General features: G+C 45.6%; 1 protein-coding gene across 1 annotated transcript in view; it reads right to left on the bottom strand.

Annotated features, from left to right (window-relative positions):
- Positions 1–18,068, bottom strand: part of GALNT9 (polypeptide N-acetylgalactosaminyltransferase 9) — a 796,816-nt gene that overhangs the window by 118,616 nt on the left and 660,132 nt on the right. The gene's annotated exons all lie outside the window — the stretch shown is intronic.

An 18,068-nucleotide genomic window follows, 5' to 3' on the forward strand; every position in this document is an offset into this window, starting at 1 on the left:
TAGAGTGCAGCTGCACCTTAAAATACATAGGCAGCACCAAGCTGGCGGTACACAAAAGGGTGTTGCAACATATGAGGGCCATAACTAATAATGATGCTACATACGCGGTGGCCAGACATTTTAAAGAGTTTCATAATAGTGACCTCAAACATTTTAAATATTATGCTATTGAGTCAGTTCCGCCCCACAAGAGAGGTGGGGATCGAGAAGGCAAATTAAGATGCCTTGAAGCAAGGTGCATTTTAGAATTTGACTGTAAGCATCCTAGAGGTCTCAATACTACAGAGGATCTGCTCACTTATTTATGAACTTATGTCTGTATAGTAGGAATAGCACACTGAAAAATTGGGACTTGTTTTAATTGTTTTATACTATCAATTGAAATGGATTTTTAAATGATTTTTATTGTAGGAATTTCCATGAATTTTTTGATGGTTTTAACATTGAATTCCTTCCGAAGTAAGTTAAATTTGATATATACAGATTGCACGAAATCCTTATCACTTTATCTTAAGAGCAATAACCTTAAAGTTTTGACTTCATACAAGGGTTATATAGAAACTATAAATTGGGAATCTTCAAATGTTTACATATATATTTATGCTTATTTAACTTTTTATACTTATATATTTATATATAGTTTTATATTGTACTGTATTTTATTAACATATTTATTGTATGTAACAACAAGAGTCTTCCTGCGAACCCTTAAGATTAATAACATCAAAACTGGAAACTATGGTGTTATTTTAAGTGAGATACCCCATGTTGTTGGATCTAGATCTGCCCCATTGTTTACATATCATAATCAAGCCATCAACACCCTTTGCATCAACAAGTATCTAGTAATTTTACTACATACTTAGGAAGTTATTTATTGCATTAGGTGATGCAGTACATCATAATGGAATCCAAGGATTAATGTATTACATAGAAAAGAAAATGATGTACGAAAAGATAGAGCACACAGCACGTTATGAATAAGGTAATCATATCACAGTTTTACTATTTTTGAACTTTTTTACACATTTTACTTTGGGGGCATCACAATACACTTTTTTTATATATATTAAAATATGTGCCTACTTGCAATAAATTTTAATGGACCCATTGGGCCCAGGAATTTTTAGCTGCATTTAAGCTTTTATTAAATGAATATTCTGACCAATGGGGAATAGGACAACTAACATATAATCAAATCATACAGGGATCTGTCTGACTCCACAACAGGCTAACAATGTATTATACTGTTATTAGATTTTTATCATTTGGCATTGTGAATAATTATATGTATATATATATTCACTGAAAAAACCATAGGTTATAGACCATATATAGTTAGGAATTTGCATTTACAAAACCTTGAAAATTCACTGAAAAAACCATAGGTTAGAGACCATATATAGTTAGCTGAACATTTTATTGACATAAAACCAATGAAATTCCATATATAGTTAGTTGCACTAACTATATATCGCGCACCCGCAATCCACTGCTGATGATGTCACATATTACATCATTCATGACATGGTCAGTGACATCACTGATGACATCACTGATGACATCTCAAATGACATCACTGATGACATCACTGATGACATCTCAAATGACATCACTGATGACATCATCTAGTGTCTGTGTGTTTTTGTAAAGTTTAAATATGTTTTACATATTGAAGAATGAGTGGATCTATGGAAGACTGAGTGTGTGTGTGGCTGGCTGGGAGGTGTGTGACTCTGTGCATATCAATGTGTACTTGTATCAGTGATTGTATAAGAGAGTAAGTATGTGTTAGTATATGTGTGAAAAGTATGGTGTTCTGTGTTTAACTGTATAGATGAGGAAATCGAAGTGTGATTGATTCTTCACAGGACTGACTAGGTGTATGAGTGCATATGATAGTGTTGTAATAATGAGTGACTGTATGTATGAGTGATTGTATGGGTGAATGAGTGAATGTGTGTGTAGACGTAGGAATCAGTGAGTGCGTATGTAGTAACTGGTATTGGTGTGTCATAATGTCATCAGTGATGTCATTTGAGATGTCATCAGTGATGTCATTTGAGATGTCATCAGTGATGTCATCAGTGATGTCACTGAAGTATGGTGTTCTGTGTTTAACTGTATAGATGAGGAAATGGAAGTGTGATTGATTATTTACAGGACTGACTAGGTGTGTGAGTAACTCCATGGATGAGTGGCAGTGTGTGAGTGTCTGCATAGGTGTATGAGTGCATATGATAGTGTTGAAATAATGAGTGACTGTATGTATGAGTGATTGTATGGGTGAATGAGTGAATGTGTGTGTAGACGTAGGAATCAGTGAGTGCGTATGTAGTAACTGGTATTGGTGTGCCATGATGTCATCAGTGATGTCATTTGAGATGTCATCAGTGATGTCATCAGTGATGTCATTTGAGATGTCATCAGTGATGTCATCAGTGATGTCACTGACCATGTCATGAATGATGTAATATGTGACATCATCAGCAGTGGATTGCGGGTGCGCGATATATAGTTAGTGCAACTAACTATATATGGAATTTCATTGGTTTTATGTCAATAAAATGTCCAGCTAACTATATATGGTCTCTAACCTATGGTTTTTTCAGTGAATTTTCAAGGTTTTGTAAATGCAAATTCCTAACTATATATGGTCTATAACCTATGGTTTTTTCAGTGAATTTCATTGGTTTTTTAAAATCTAATATCTATAGCTGTAAAATATATTCTTTATTACGTGACGTATCACGTAGCCACGTAAGACGCCTCATGGCGCGTCGCATAACCGTGACGTATCGGCTCTGCAGCGCAAACAAAACCCGTAACGTAAGCGTGCCGGAGCACGCTTACAGATATATATATATTTTTTAACCTTAATTAGACAAAATCCACACGTGCACATATCTTGAGGCCTTGCAAAGGCACATCAAACAAACAGTCCCTACAATTTTGCCAAGTTTGCTGGAAATCTATTCCCTTCATTTTTTTTGTTGCTGTTTCTCTTGGTTTTCCCCTTGTTACGCTTACCGGGACGCTACCCGGTACGCGAACCGGACACTCCAAAAACACAAGATGGCGGACTCCCGTTACGCTGCCGGTTAGGTGCCCGGTTCGCGTACCGGGAAGCGCCTCTACCGCGAAAAATCGCGGGGGACTTTAATATCCCCCTCATCAATCCTAGGGGGTCAGGAGGGGTTTACCTTGCCCCCTTTCCTTCATTTCCCCCTTCTTTTTTCACCACATCTTGTCTCTCGAACCTACCGAGAGACAAGATGGCGGCCGCTCCGGACTGTTTACAATGTTGACAGCTACGCTGCCGGTTAGCTGCCCGGTTAGCTGCCCGGTGAGCTGCCCGGTGAGCTGCCCGGTTCGCGTACCGGGACGCGCCTCTACGGCGTAAAATCGCCAAAAAAATTTTGTTTTTATTTTTTGCCCCGCGGGGCACTTTAATATCCCCCTCATCAATCCTAGGGGGTCAGGAGTGGTCTACCTTGCCCCCTTTCCTTCATTTCCCCCTTCGTTTTTCACCACATCTTGTCTCTCGATCGTACCGAGAGACAAGATGGCGGCCGCTCCGGACTGTTTAGAATGTTGACAGACACCGGAGAGCCAATCAGCTTCGCTTCGCGAAGTTCCGTTACGCGTCAGGTACGCGAACCGGGGCGCTAACCGGAGCGCTGTCACAGATATATATATTTTTTTAAACGTTAATTTCTCAAAATCCACTGGAGCACATATATTGAGACATAGCAAAGGCACGTCGGGCAAACCATATCTACAATTTTGCCAAGTTTCATGTAAATCTATTCAGCCGTTCGAGCTAAAAGTGAGTCCAACCGCCCTATGGAAAAATGAATGGGAAAAACGTGTTTTGGGACCCCCCTTTTTTCTCGGCCCCCCTTGACGAAACCCCCCCCAAATTTTCAGGGGCTGCTCAGAAACAAAATGTGCCATTTTCCTGAAAATTTCAGCCAATTCCGTCCACAAACGCCAAAGTTATTAGACATAGAATTTTCAGAAATCCCATAGAGAAAAAATCCTAACTATATATACCCACTGGCTATCGCCAGTAGGTAATATACATATATAAACATATATAATCTGCATATCTATAGAAATATAAATGCATGCATACATATACATATATGCATACATATGCATGTTATTTACATGAAAGTTTTAAAAACACTAATAAAAGCAAAGCTAAAAAGCCACCTCATTACAAACAGAATGGCTTTAACTTAAACGAGGGCGAGATCTATTGCATTTTCAATGCTTGTTTACTTTGGTTCTACCAAGAAGGCATTCAGATGTGTCACACATTTGCCATAAATTCTGAATGTTAGCACTCTAGTTGCTCATTAGATCACTGTAGTAAAGCTAGTGCTCACCAGGGAAGTCTGCTGCTAATCATGGTTTGCAGCCATTTTCCCGCATTTTTTATCCCGCAGACTTTCAGTCCGCATACCATTATCCCGCAAGGTCATTGACCTCGCATACCATTATCCCGCATTGTTTCAAAACGCATGTGCATTTATCGCGCATGCCTTTACAAAGAATTACGTTTTAAAGGCATGTATGGTAAATGCATTTGCGTTGTGAAAACCACGATGACGAGAGAGGTAAGTGGGTTTGTGTTAATTTTTTCGTGGGTTAGTGATTGTGTAGTGTAGTGTAGTGTTGTGTAGTGTAGTGTTGTGTTAGTGTAGTGTAGAGTTGTGGTGGTTGTTTAGTGTATGGTCATGCTGGGGGTAGTGTTTTAGGGTTTAGGGTTGTGTTGTAGTGTTTGCGTAGTGTGGGGTCATGCTGGGGGTAGTGTTTTAGGGTTTAGGGTAGTGTTGTAGTGTTTGCGTAGTGTAGGGTCATGCTGGGGGTAGTGTTTTAGGGTTTAGGGTTGTGTTGTAGTGTTTGCGTAGTGTAGGGTCATGCTGAGGCTAGTTTTTTAGGGTTTAGGGTAGTGTTGTAGTGTTTGCGTAGTGTAGGGTCATGCTGGGCGTAGTGTTTTAGGGTTTAGGATAGTGTTGTAGTGTTTGCGTAGTGTAGGGTCATGCTGGGGGTAGTGTTTTAGGGTTTTGGGTAGTGTTGTAGTGTTTGCGTAGCGTAGGGTCATGCTGGGGTGTAGTATTTTAGGGTTTAGGGTAGTGTTGTAGTGTTTGCGTAGTGTAGGGTCATGCTGGGGGTAGTGTTTTAGGGTTTTGGGTAGTGTTGTAGTGTTTGCGTAGTGTAGGGTCATGCTGGGGGTAGTGTTTTAGGGTTTTGGGTAGTGTTGTAGTGTTTGCATAGTGTAGGGTCATGCTGGGGTGTAGTGTTTTAGGGTTTTGGGTAGTGTTGTAGTGTTTGCGTAGTGTAGGGTCATGCTGGGGGTAGTGTTTTAGGGTTTTGGGTAGTGTTGTAGTGTTTGCGTAGTGTAGGGTCATGCTGGGGGTAGTGTTTTAGGGTTTTGGGTAGTGTTGTAGTGTTTGCGTAGTGTAGGGTCATGCTGGGGGTAGTGTTTTAGGGTTTTGGGTAGTGTTGTAGTGTTTGCGTAGTGTAGGGTCATGCTGGGGGTAGTGTTTTAGGGTTTTGGGTAGTGTTGTAGTGTTTGCGTAGTGTAGGGTCATGCTGGGGGTAGTGTTTTAGGGTTTAGGGTAGTGTTGTAGTGTTTGCGTAGTGTAGGGTCATGCTGGGGGTAGTGTTTTAGGGTTTAGGGTAGTGTTGTAGTGTTTGCGTAGTGTAGGGTCATGCTGGGCGTAGTGTTTTAGGGTTTAGGATAGTGTTGTAGTGTTTGCGTAGTGTAGGGTCATGCTGGGGTGTAGTATTTTAGGGTTTAGGGTAGTGTTGTAGTGTTTGCGTAGTGTAGGGTCATGCTGGGGGTAGTGTTTTAGGGTTTTGGGTAGTGTTGTAGTGTTTGCGTAGTGTAGGGTCATGCTGGGGGTAGTGTTTTAGGGTTTTGGGTAGTGTTGTAGTGTTTGCATAGTGTAGGGTCATGCTGGGGTGTAGTGTTTTAGGGTTTTGGTTAGTGTTGTAGTGTTTGCGTAGTGTAGGGTCATGCTGGGGTGTAGTGTTTTAGGGTTTTGGGTAGTGTTGTAGTGTTTGCGTAGTGTAGGGTCATGCTGGGGGTAGTGTTTTAGGGTTTTGGGTAGTGTTGTAGTGTTTGCGTAGTGTAGGGTCATGCTGGGGGTAGTGTTTTAGGGTTTAGGGTAGTGTTGTAGTGTTTGCGTAGTGTAGGGTCATGCTGGGGGTAGTGTTTTAGGGTTTAGGGTAGTGTTGTAGTGTTTGCGTAGTGTAGGGTCATGCTGGGGGTAGTGTTTTAGGGTTTAGGGTAGTGTTGTAGTGTTTGCGTAGTGTAGGATCATGCTGGGGGTAGTGTTTTAGGGTTTAGGGTAGTGTTGTAGTGTTTGCGTAGTGTAGGGTCATGCTGGGGTGTAGTGTTTTAGGGTTTTGGGTAGTGTTGTAGTGTTTGCGTAGTGTAGGGTCATGCTGGGGGTAGTGTTTTAGGGTTTAGGGTAGTGTTGTAGTGTTTGCGTAGTGTAGGGTCATGCTGGGGTGTAGTGTTTTAGGGTTTTGGGTAGTGTGGTAGTGTTTGCGTAGTGTAGGGTCATGCTGGGGGTAGTGTTTTAGGGTTTAGGGTAGTGTTGTAGTGTTTGCGTAGTGTAGGGTCATGCTGGGGTGTAGTGTTTTAGGGTTTTGGGTAGTGTTGTAGTGTTTGCGTAGTGTAGGGTCATGCTGGGGGTAGTGTTTTAGGGTTTAGGGTAGTGTTGTAGTGTTTGTGTAGTGTAGGGTCATGCTGGGGGTAGTGTTTTAGGGTTTAGGGTAGTGTTGTACTGTTTGTGTAGTGTAGGGTCATGCTGGGGGTAGTGTTTTAGGGTTTAGGGTAGTTTAGTTGTTTAGTGTATGCTAAAGGCATATTCGTTCTAAAAGTTTTCGTTATTTTAATTTGCGGCCTAATAGTACATGCGGGATTTCGTCATATATTCGCTAATCATACTTTCTATGGCAAAATGAACCCCCTCATTTTGTTCCTTTTTAAATTAAATGTTTTAAGAGTTACCACTTTATTCCAATCAAGATGGCTTCAGGTGTGCCATACCTTTGTAATAAGTAGGACTGTTAGCACTCTAGTTGTTCTTTAGAACACTCTGGGACATTCTGTCATTGGGCTATAGTTGGGCTACATCTGGCTTATATTTGGGCTACATTTGTTTTTTTTTGTCTCTGGTGGCCATCTTTGGGCTACATTGGGCTACATTGGGCTACATTGGGCTACATTTGGGCTCCAACATATATATAGCCCAATGTAGCCCAATATATATTTTTCAAAGTTAATTTTCGTAAAAACCACTGGAGCCTATATCTTGAGACATAGCAAAGGCACATCGGGCTACCAGTCCCTACAATTTTGCCAAGTTTGGTGTAAATCCATTAAGCCGTTCAGGCTAAAAGTTTTTCTCGGCCCCCCCTTGACGAAACCCCCCCAAATTTTCAGGGGCTGCTCAGAAACAAAATGTTCCATTTTCCTGAAAATTTCAGCCAATTCTGTCCTCAAACGCCAAAGTTATTCGACATAGAATTTTCAAAAATCCCATAGGAAAAAAATCCTAACTATATATACCTACTGGCTATCGCCAGTAGGTAATATATATATATATATATATATATCCATAGATATATATACATATATATATATATATATAATATATATATACATACTTGGGTAGATGCATCATTGTTGCCATTTGCGATTCCTAAATTGCGAAAATTAAGGAATCGCAATTTAGAAATCGCAAACGGTAATGCATGAACAATTTGCATTTATTTTTGCGATTCGGTATTTTTCCTTAATTGCGATTCACAATTTGCGAATCGCAATTAAGGAAAAGCCTTCCCATTGATTCCTATGGGCCAAAAGGCCCATAGGAATGAATAGGAAGGCAATCACATTTTGCGAATTTCAAATTGCGATTCGCAAAATGTGAATGCAATTTCAAGGGTGCGGGAGGGGTCCAAAGAACCCCTCCCTGCACCCCTGAAATGTAACTTTAAATGCAATTTACACACACACATGCCCCAAGGGCATGTGTGTGTGTAAATTTAAACTTCCAAAAATGCAATTTGTGCATATTTGATAGTTTTCTGTAAATTAGCATGAAGTTCAATTTCATGCTATTTTACCCCTTCCAAATTGCGAATTCGCAATTCAAAAATAATCATGCATTGCATTTAAGAAATCTCAAATTGCGATTTCTTAAATGCAATCGCAATTTTAGAAATCGCAACATGGCTGCGTTTCCTAAAATTGCGAAATGAATGATGCATTCCAAATTAGTCAATTGCATTCGCAAACGGCCGAAAATTGCGATTCGCACCGTTTGCGAATGCAATTCTGTTTGATGCATCTAGGCAACTATCCCTTCAGGGATTCTCCCTGGAGTGAGGTGGGGTTGCTCCTTGCAAGTCCACTCATCTCATCACTGTGTTTTGTTGTCACAAATGGCTCTGACAATAAGGTTGATATTCATATGGCAATCTCGCACACACACATTGTTAGAACTGGGGGTTTCTAGTTGGCAGAGGTAGGTACCACTGTCCAAATAAGGACCCTTGCTTCTAGTCAGGGTAAGAAGGAAACACTCTTCAGATAACCCCTGCTCCCCCCTCAGCCAGGTCTACAGTCCCGGACCTGTAACCGGCGGCTGGACAGGAGGCTGGGGTGGGCTTCCCCACACCCGGTCCTCCTCTTCCTTGGTGCTCTGTACCCTCCCACCTGGAGCGGTACTCCCTTCTAGAGTAGTCAGGGCACCTGTGGGAGGTATCCTGCACCAATCACCCACCAGTTCAGGGGTTCTATCCTGCAACTGGTATCCCAGGTCAGGGGGGACACCCCGGACCTGGTCCTCAAACCTAGGCTCCAAAGCCTCCATGTCAGGCAACACCTGAACCTGGCTTCCCCACCCAGGGACCATCCCCTGTGGTTGAACACTTGCCTTTCAAACCAGGACTTCTGGGGACTCACACAGTACCCACCTGGCCAACACAACAGTGTGGCCCAGTCCACCCCCTGGGTGTGACTCCTGCCCCCCTTCCAGGGGCAACCCTGTCCACCAGGACAACCAGCCCCAGGGACCACTGACAGCTGTCAGTGATGAGAGCCAGGCTGCATGCCTTTCAGGCCTCTCTAACCTCTGTGGCGTCAGAGAGTGGAGGGCCGTAGCCCAGAGGTCACAGGCGAGGCTCTCCTCCCCTACCTCTCCTTCAGGGGTCCTGCCCTCTCCTCCCAGGAGAGTCACCCACAGAACGAAAATCTCCCACCAGTTCAGGACCTCTCTCCAGCAACTGGTCTCCCAACCTAGGGTCTAAACCCTTGGGTTTCACCGGGGTCAGAGGCAAGAACTCCCTCCCTCTGTACCCCCTTCCAGAGCGCTGCACCCTCCCTGCTGGAGGGGTACCCCTGGAAGCCAAACTGGTCAGAACACTGGTTACAGATGTCCTTCCTTCCACGTGAGGCAGATCCTGAACCTGGCCTCCCAACCCAGGGACCAGTACCCGCGGTTGTGCACTTGCCCGGCGCAACAGGACTTCATTGGGAGCACACATGCCCCCCGAGGGCGACACACAACTCAGGTGTCATGCGACAGTCTGCTTGGCACAGATCTCCCAACCCCTGTCCATCTGACAGCGCAGGAAGATCCCCCAGGACAGAAGTGAGGTCACCATGGTCACTCACTGGTGACTCAGCCCTTCTGGCTGGCCCCTGTCCCATTGGTTCTCCCACTGGGGACTCCTTCCCCCTCTCACCCCTCAGTCTGGACTTCTGCACCCTCCTAACTGGAGTGGTACTGCCAGACACCAGAACTGATGGAGGCCTGGTTACAGGCTATCCCCGTTCACCAGACACTAGGAGATCCTCCTCAAATGGCCTACTAGCACCCTCTAGGCCCCCAACCTGGTGTTCCCTTAAGGACCCCTCCAGGCCCTGAGACTGGGTTTCAGGTACCTTAGGACACGCAGTCCCACACTCACTCCCTCTCCACTGAGACAGGACGTGAGCCCCTACACCCCTCCCACTACACTGTGACCTAACTGGGATACAATGAACCTCTTCCACCTCACAGGTCTGTAAGATATCTGGGCCCTTCTTTTTGGGATCACTCTACAATGCCTCTTCAGACTCTCTGGACTCCACCAAGAGCTCTGTCTCCTGCGCAAGCTCCCTGGCATCAGAGAACTCACACCCCACCGGGTGTTGGCATAGCTCTGGAAAACAGGGACTTAAAAAGTGCTCTCCAACAAATGAATCGCACAGCCCCCCACAGTTGTTAACCAAGCTACCCTTTGCCTCACCCTCTAGTGCCTCACACAAGTACCCCACACCACTCTCCTGAGATTGGCAAGACAGTGTACTACTGTCTCTGTCACACAACCCACACTCTTCTGGCTGGTCTTCACACTAACACACCAAGGGTTCTACCATGGGGAAACCCCTCTCCCTGTACCTCTCATTTAGAGTTAGTAGAGTGTCCCTCCCACCACTAGGAATATGGTCCCCTGTGTCAGAGTCCCAAGCTACTTCAGGGACTCTGCACACCAATGGAACTACCTCATAAACCTGAACCCCTTGGTGTATGTCAACCCCCTCCCTCATGTTAGGCGCCACTTCTCTGGGTGTTTGTACCTTTATCTCAGCACTAGAAACTATAATCTTGCTGCCACCATCTGAGCTGGACTCCAACTCCAACTCAGCAAAGCTCACCTCTAGAGCTACCCATGTTTCTTCCTCAGCTGAGACACTCACAGTAACACAGTTAAAACACCACAAACTGACTCCACAACAGTTTAGAAAAATAAAGGTATTTAATCTAAACTACACAAGACCAAAACGACAAATATCCAACATACACAGTTCACGAATATGGTTAAAAATGAGTTCTTAAGGTTGTGTTAAAATAATCCACAGTTGCGTCACGTTTTAGCTAACAGTACCTTTAGATGCAACAAAAGTTCCAAGTGAAAGCTGTAGCATTCAAAAGAAAGCGATGCATCACTCTTGAGACCCTGGGGAGGCGATGCGACAAGCCCACTGGACTTAGCGGGCTTGTTGCAGTGACTCCGGTCTGAATGGGAAGGGATGCGATATCCTGCGTGGATTCCGGTGCACCGGTTTCTGTGGAAGCGGCTCGTAAAAGGTAGAATGCGACGATCTTCGGGGCGGCGACGATCTCCGGTGCGGTGACGATGCGCGGCTCAGCGGCGATCTCCTCTCGCGGCACCTCGATGCGATGGCTCTGCGACGACTCTCGCTGCGACATGATGCAGTCCGCAAGCAAGCGGTGCGACGATCTCACCCAGTGAAGACAGGCTCTGCGGCGATTCTCGCAGTGATGGTAGTCTTCCCGCAACGGACTGGTGCGTCCCACAAGCAAAGGATGCGACGACTCTGGCAGCGGCAACAGGCGCTACGACGCTCTCGGCCTTCGCGGCGGCGGGAATTTCCATACACTGACGGGGATGCGGTCCGCAAGCGAGTGATGCGTTAAAACTTGCCAAAAGTCTTTAAACTCTTGGTTTCCATCTTCCCAACACAGGTACAACTTCCAGAGGCACCACAACAGGCCCAAGAACTCTAGGAAGGACATAACTCTCTCAGGAGAGTTCAGGGAAGCTGGGAGTGAAGTCCTTTTGTTCCTGGGACTTCTTAACAGGGAGCTCTTCTTCAGGCCCTTGGAGATTCCTTTAAGCAAGGGGACACAGCACAAAGCAAAGTCCTTCCCCTCTCCTTGGCAGCAAAGCAACTGCAGGTCAGTCCAGCAAAGCAACAGCAGGACTTCCTTCTTCAGTCTTCCAGCTTGCTCCTTAGCAGAGGTTCCTTTTTGATTCCAGGATGATCTAATTTTCTGTAGTCTGGGGTCCTGTACTTATACGCCTAAAAGTCTTTGTTCCCTTTGTGCAGGAGGGCTCTGAGCCCGATCTGAACCAGTTCTGGGTGTTCCTTGAGCACTTTGCTTTCTTGGCCTCTCCTTTCCATTCAGAGAGAGGGGCAGGGTCGTCAGCTGCACAGCCGGAGGTGGATCCAGCCTTGTGGAGGGAAAGCAAAGCCCTGGAGCACTTTGTTGACATGATTCCTTCTCTCCTTTCACAGTGCAGGGCAGAGACATCAGACGCACCACAGTGGGTGGAGCCAGCACTGTGGGGGGCAGGCACAGTCCTATTCAGGTCCTAGGTACAACTCCTCCCTCCCATCTAGATGCAGATCTCTCTATTCACCACTGGGCGGACTCATTCTGTCTACTGGAATCCCCCAGCCGTCACTCACAAACCAGGCAGTCAATTCACAAACAGCCAAACCACAAGTCAGACAAGAGAACAGCCACTTTCTAAAAAGTGCTGTTCTCAAACACAGGATTTAAAAAACACCTTTCCTAAAAGATGTGTTATTAAATTCTGAGTTCAGGGATACCAGACTTTTATGTCCTATCTTGATCCTATGGGAAGATATGCAGGTAACCACTGTACACAGCATTCCCCATTATTGCCTATGGGCAACACAGCCTTACAATATTGAAAAACGAAAATTGCTGTAATTCACTACCAGAGCATGTCACCTGCACTAGTACATGCTCTACCTTTCACATACCCTGCACCCTTCCCAGGGGGTACCTTGGGCCTTCCATAGGGGAGTCCAATGTGTACAGAAAGGGAAGGGTTAGGCCTGGTCAGTGGGGACACTGGCCAGGTTGACATGGAAGTCCACAGACTGCACACAGGCAATGCGGTGGCAGGCCTGAGACACCAGTTTAGGGCTACTCATGCGGGTGGCACAATCAGTGCAGCAGGCCTACTAGTAGCATTTGAATCACCAGCCCTGGTGCACTCAGTGCACTTTACTAGGGACTTCTTGGTGTTACAAATATGCCAATCATGGATAACCAATTACAATAACAATTTACACAGAGAGCATATGCACTTTAACACTGATCAGCAGTGGTAAAGTGCCCAGAGTCCTATTGCCAACAACCACAGGTCAGGAAAAATAAAGGAGGAAGAATCAAAAAGTTTGGGGATAACCCTGCAAAAAGGGCTATTTCCAACACACATAATAGTATTTCATTGTAAAATAATAATTTTGTATGCCCTAGCCTTCCTCATGCATACTCTAAAAGAGTTAGTGTTTCAATGTTTACATCTAATTAGCTCTGGCTTGTATGTAAACTGTATGTACTATATTCCACACACGACACCAGCTTTACACTAGGAGCAGGGCAGGGTGTGTATGAACTTTAGATGTACACTAGCAGCAGAGGCAGGGTGTGTGTATGCACTCCAACTGCACTGTAGGAGCAAAACCAGGCTCTGTGCATGTACTCTGAATCAAAACTAGGGGTGGAACACCGTCTGCCATCACACCCTGAGCACAAGCCTCCGCGATGCAGGGATCCACAACTAAGCCCTGGACTGGATCACCTCCTTCCTCCCCGGCAGAACCTAGAGAGTCCGCCTCCCCCCTTTTTGATCCGAAGCCACCACGATCACCTGCGCGTACCCCAAGGATCATCCCTCAGCCCGACCCTTTTTAACATCTACATGGCACCGCTCGCCAACATCGTCCGAGCGCATCAGCATCGTCTCCTACGCCGACGATACCCAGCTGATCCTCTTCCCTCACCAAGGACCAGGCGTCCGCCAAATCCAACCTCCACGAGGGAATGAAGGCCGTCGTAGACTGGATGGAGACTAGCCGGCTGAAGTTGCACTCGGACAAGACAGAGGTCCTCATCCTCAGATCCATCCCCGCCACATGGGACGCCTCCTGGTGGCCGCTCATGCTGGGAACTGCCCCGACTCCAACCAACCATGCACGCAACCTGGGCTTCATCCTGGACCCCACGCTCTCTATGACCCGGCAAGTTAACGCCGTCTCCTCCTCCTGCTTCAACACCCTCCGCATGCTCCGAAAGATCTACAGGTGGATCCCACCGAAACCAGAAGCACTCGTCAGCAGCAGGCTGGATTATGGCAACCCCCTGTAAGCAGGAACCACGGCCACACTCCAGAGGAGACTCCAACACATACAAAACGCCTCTGCACGCCTCATCCTCGGACTACCTCGCCACGGCCACATCCCCAACCACCTGAGAGACTTGCACTGGCTCCTGGTCAACAAGAGGATCACCTTCAGGCTCCTCACCCACGCCCACAAAGCACTCCACAACGCCGGATCAGCATACTTCAACAAACCACTATCTTTCTACACGTCGAACCGCCAGCTTCGCTCTGCCGATCTCGCCTTCGCCACCGTCCCACGCATCCGTCGAACGACGACCGGCAGCAGACCATTCTCCCACCTTGCTGCCAAAACTTGGAACACCCGCCCCGCCCACCTATGGCAGACCCAAGACCTGCTGACCTTCTGGAGACTCTTCAAGACCTGGCTGTTTGACCAGTAGCTGCTCCCCCACCCCTAGTGCCTTGAGACCCTCACGGCTCTACAAATGTCGTGACTGATTGGTTGCTTGACTGTTTGATTGGACATGTGTACATACTCCAGTTGTACATTAGTAGCAGAAGAGGCCAGGTGTGTGTACTTACTTCAGATGTAGACAAGGAGTGGAGACAGGATGTGTGTATGTACTTTGACACTACACTAGGAGTGGAGCATGCATAAGTATTTCGGCTGCACACTGGGAGTAGAGGCAGGGTGAGTATGCACTACTCTAGCTGTACAGTATGAGTGGAGGCTGAGTGTGTCTGTGTACTCCAGCAGTACAGTAGTGGCGGAAGCATGGGATGTCTATGTACTCCTACATAATGCTACATGTACAGGCAGGGTGTGTTTGTGTACTCCAGCAGTACAGTAGTGGCGGAAGCATGGGATGTGTATGTGCTCCTACATCATGCTAAGGGTAGAGGCAGTGTGTGTTTGTGTACTCCAGCTGCATACGTAAAGACTTTAGCCTCTTTGACTGTTGTTGCCTCCGCGCTTCCTGCGGCGGCCATGTTTATTGCACTCAATGGACCGCTCATTCTTCCATCTGACATCTTTTACAGGCTCCTTTCGTGTTGTTCGATACAGTAAGCGGCATTCAATGGTAATCTATCGCACATTAAGACAAATGGTGCTTTTCTGTCAAAACCGTGATTTGAATGCGCAGTGTCAGCTCAGCGTGGAGCTCAATTTACTGAGACCACAAAGTGCAGCATTCACTTGGAGCGTGATGGGGTCTCGCTCTCTCTGGACAGAGGTGTTGCAGGGAGAAATCCAGACACTTCTAGCCCCCAACCCAATATGGAGGATGTAGACCTCCACTTATAGGAGAAGGGAAAGAAGGCACGGGGACTAGGAGCCAACAAAATTTTCCAGCCCTGTTAAGGTCCTATCAGATTGAGATAGGTTCATTGGAGGCTGGGGGGGGGAATTCTTTAATGGCCGGGTCAGGTCTGTACTATCTAGGCAAGTTCTTTCAATGACAGGCAGGATATGTAGAGGCTGGGGTATGTCCCTTACAGGTGCAATAAATTCCATTCTGGCAATTGGCTGGGTTCTTTCCTGTAAGAATGAGTGCTTATTTGTGTCTTGCAGGCCTAGTACCACCGAGCTCCTTGAAGCTGGGGCAAGTTCTCAAAAGACTTTAGTAAATTCCTCAAGGTCAGATTCCTTAAAAGCTAAAGAAAATTCCTCCCAGACAAGATAAAATTCAATAAAGACCAGTGAAGGAACTTAAGAATCCTAGACAAGTTCCTTGCAGACAGTTCAGAGTTCCTCAGATACAAGGTCAAGTTCCCTAAACATTGGAACTACTCCTACACAGGCTGAGACAAGTCTCCATCAACCTCTTAACTGATGGGAGTCAGTACATCAAAGCTTGACAAGTTCCTAATGCGCAGGAGTGTGTTCATGAAGCATCTCAGAGAGGATGGGGAATACAGCTATCTTCGGGGTGCATATTGTATTCAAAATAGACATAGGTATGCCCTGGGACTCCAGGGGCATGCAGGAGACAGACATTTTATGTCTCATTATGAATTAACAATGGTGTGATTACTCAAGATAATCTCAAAACCGATGAAGACGTATATGTGGATTTCCTTGATCATATTTGAGCCTTGGCTTATATTTTCAGCCTTCGCACTTGGCCCCTAGGCCTGCCTTTGCCTTTTCATTTAAAACAATTGCATAGGATCAAAATCTCTATTTGGCACTTTGTCAAATTTAATTTTGATTGCTCCACCTGGCTGTATCACTGTTTGTGCTAAGGGTTCAAATACAAGTCCACGGACTGCCAATTAGGGTGGTCAGACTGCCTTTGCCACACTGCAGCCGTCAGGAAGCCGCCGTTTCCTGGCCGTGATGCGGTGGTGTAGAGGCAGCAGTATGCTTGGCGGGACTGCCGCTGTCCTGCAAAGCATATTACAAGTTTCCTCTCCTCCACGGTTTTCATGGCAGTTCCTGCTCGATGAAAACCGTGACAGAGAGGAACCAAAAGGGGGCCCTAGAGGGCCCACTGTTGCCTCTGGGCCATGGGGTGCATGCAGGGGGGCACAACATTTGCCCCCCTGTGTGAATGCACCCCAGTTCCTGCACGGTATGGACTTGACAGGCCATGGCGTGCAGGAACAGTTTTTGGCGTTCCCATTGCAGTACCCATTTTCAAAGGCACCACGGTGGGACCATCAAAAAGAAAGCCTGCAAGGCACAGGAAGCACACGTGATCTGGTGGGCGTATGCTTGGTGGGACTGCTGCGGTTCTGCCAAGCCTATTACAAGTTTCCTCTCCTCCACGGTTTTTATGACGGTTCCCCTCCATGAAAACCCTGACGGAGTGGAAACAAAGGGGGCCCTACAGGGCCTCCTGTTGTCTCTGGGCCATGGGGTACAAGCAGAGGGGCACAACATGTGCCCCTTGTGTGCATGCACCCCAGTTCCTGCATGAGATGGACTTTACAGTGCATTCTGTGCAGGAACTGTTTTTGGCATTCCCATTGCACTGCCCATTTTCAAGAAACCACTGTGAGTCCGTCAAAAACAAAATCCTGCAAGACGCAGGAAACACTTGTGATCTGGCAGGCGGCCCGACCATGGGTTTGGCAGTGCAGCAGCAGGGTGGAACTGGTGCTGCACCACCAAACTCGTAATCAGGCCCTAGGAAGCAGGCTTTCAGAAATGTACATATTAGCAGCAGTAAAATCTCCACAGGCCCAAAGACTTTGATCCATTCCCTGCTAGGAAGAGGCTTCATGCTCTCCACCTCCATCGCCTTAAGGGGTAGGAAAGAAGTGTTCCTCAATCAAACATCCAGCTCAAGCCTAATTTGAACCCCATGAGCAGACTGAGAAACACTGAATCAATGTCAAGCTTTTAATACTGAAAGAAAAGATCTGATATAACTTTTCTTTTCTACAATTCCTGAAGTTATTAACTTTACACAACTGCAGATGTTATACTGCACAAATGTTCCAGAGAAAAAAATTAAAAAGTCAGAATTTGCTGTCTTTTTGCAAAGTATTTTCTTCCTGCCATTGTTCTGGCTATCACTTCACAAGATATGACAAATTTATTAAAACACCATGATATTTACAGTGATGATTTCGAGGTTTTTTCTGTTTGTGTCTTGTTGAAACGTAGTTCACAAACTTTCTAAAACAACAACTATACACAATTACAAACTTTCTAAAACAACAATACACTTAATATTCTGGGTTGTTTTTCTAATTACTACAAAATCAGTTTTACAATGGTGCAAACATCAGTTTGAAGTGCAAATAGTTATCTTTTAAAGAAGTAGGTGCAAAATTGTTTGGAACTAACTCCACAAAATTTTCAAGTTTCAAATGAAGGAAAACAAACAACAACACATTTCTAATGGAAAACTATGCTATCTACTAAATGTGTTAGAAAATTGAAATACCTATCTTCTAACATGCCTACGCTCAAACATTTGTTTGTGATTGTATGTTGGAATATAATAGTTAGAACGTTGTCAGACATAAATATAATGCCCTAAATATTGTTTACAAGAATTGGCCATAAATTTTCTTTATTAACGCAAATGTGGTGATATTTTTGTAAACGATATTTAACACACCGTATTTAC

This window comes from Lissotriton helveticus, chromosome 11 (assembly GCF_964261635.1).
Source record: "Lissotriton helveticus chromosome 11, aLisHel1.1, whole genome shotgun sequence".
NCBI classification, from domain to species: domain Eukaryota; kingdom Metazoa; phylum Chordata; class Amphibia; order Caudata; family Salamandridae; genus Lissotriton; species Lissotriton helveticus.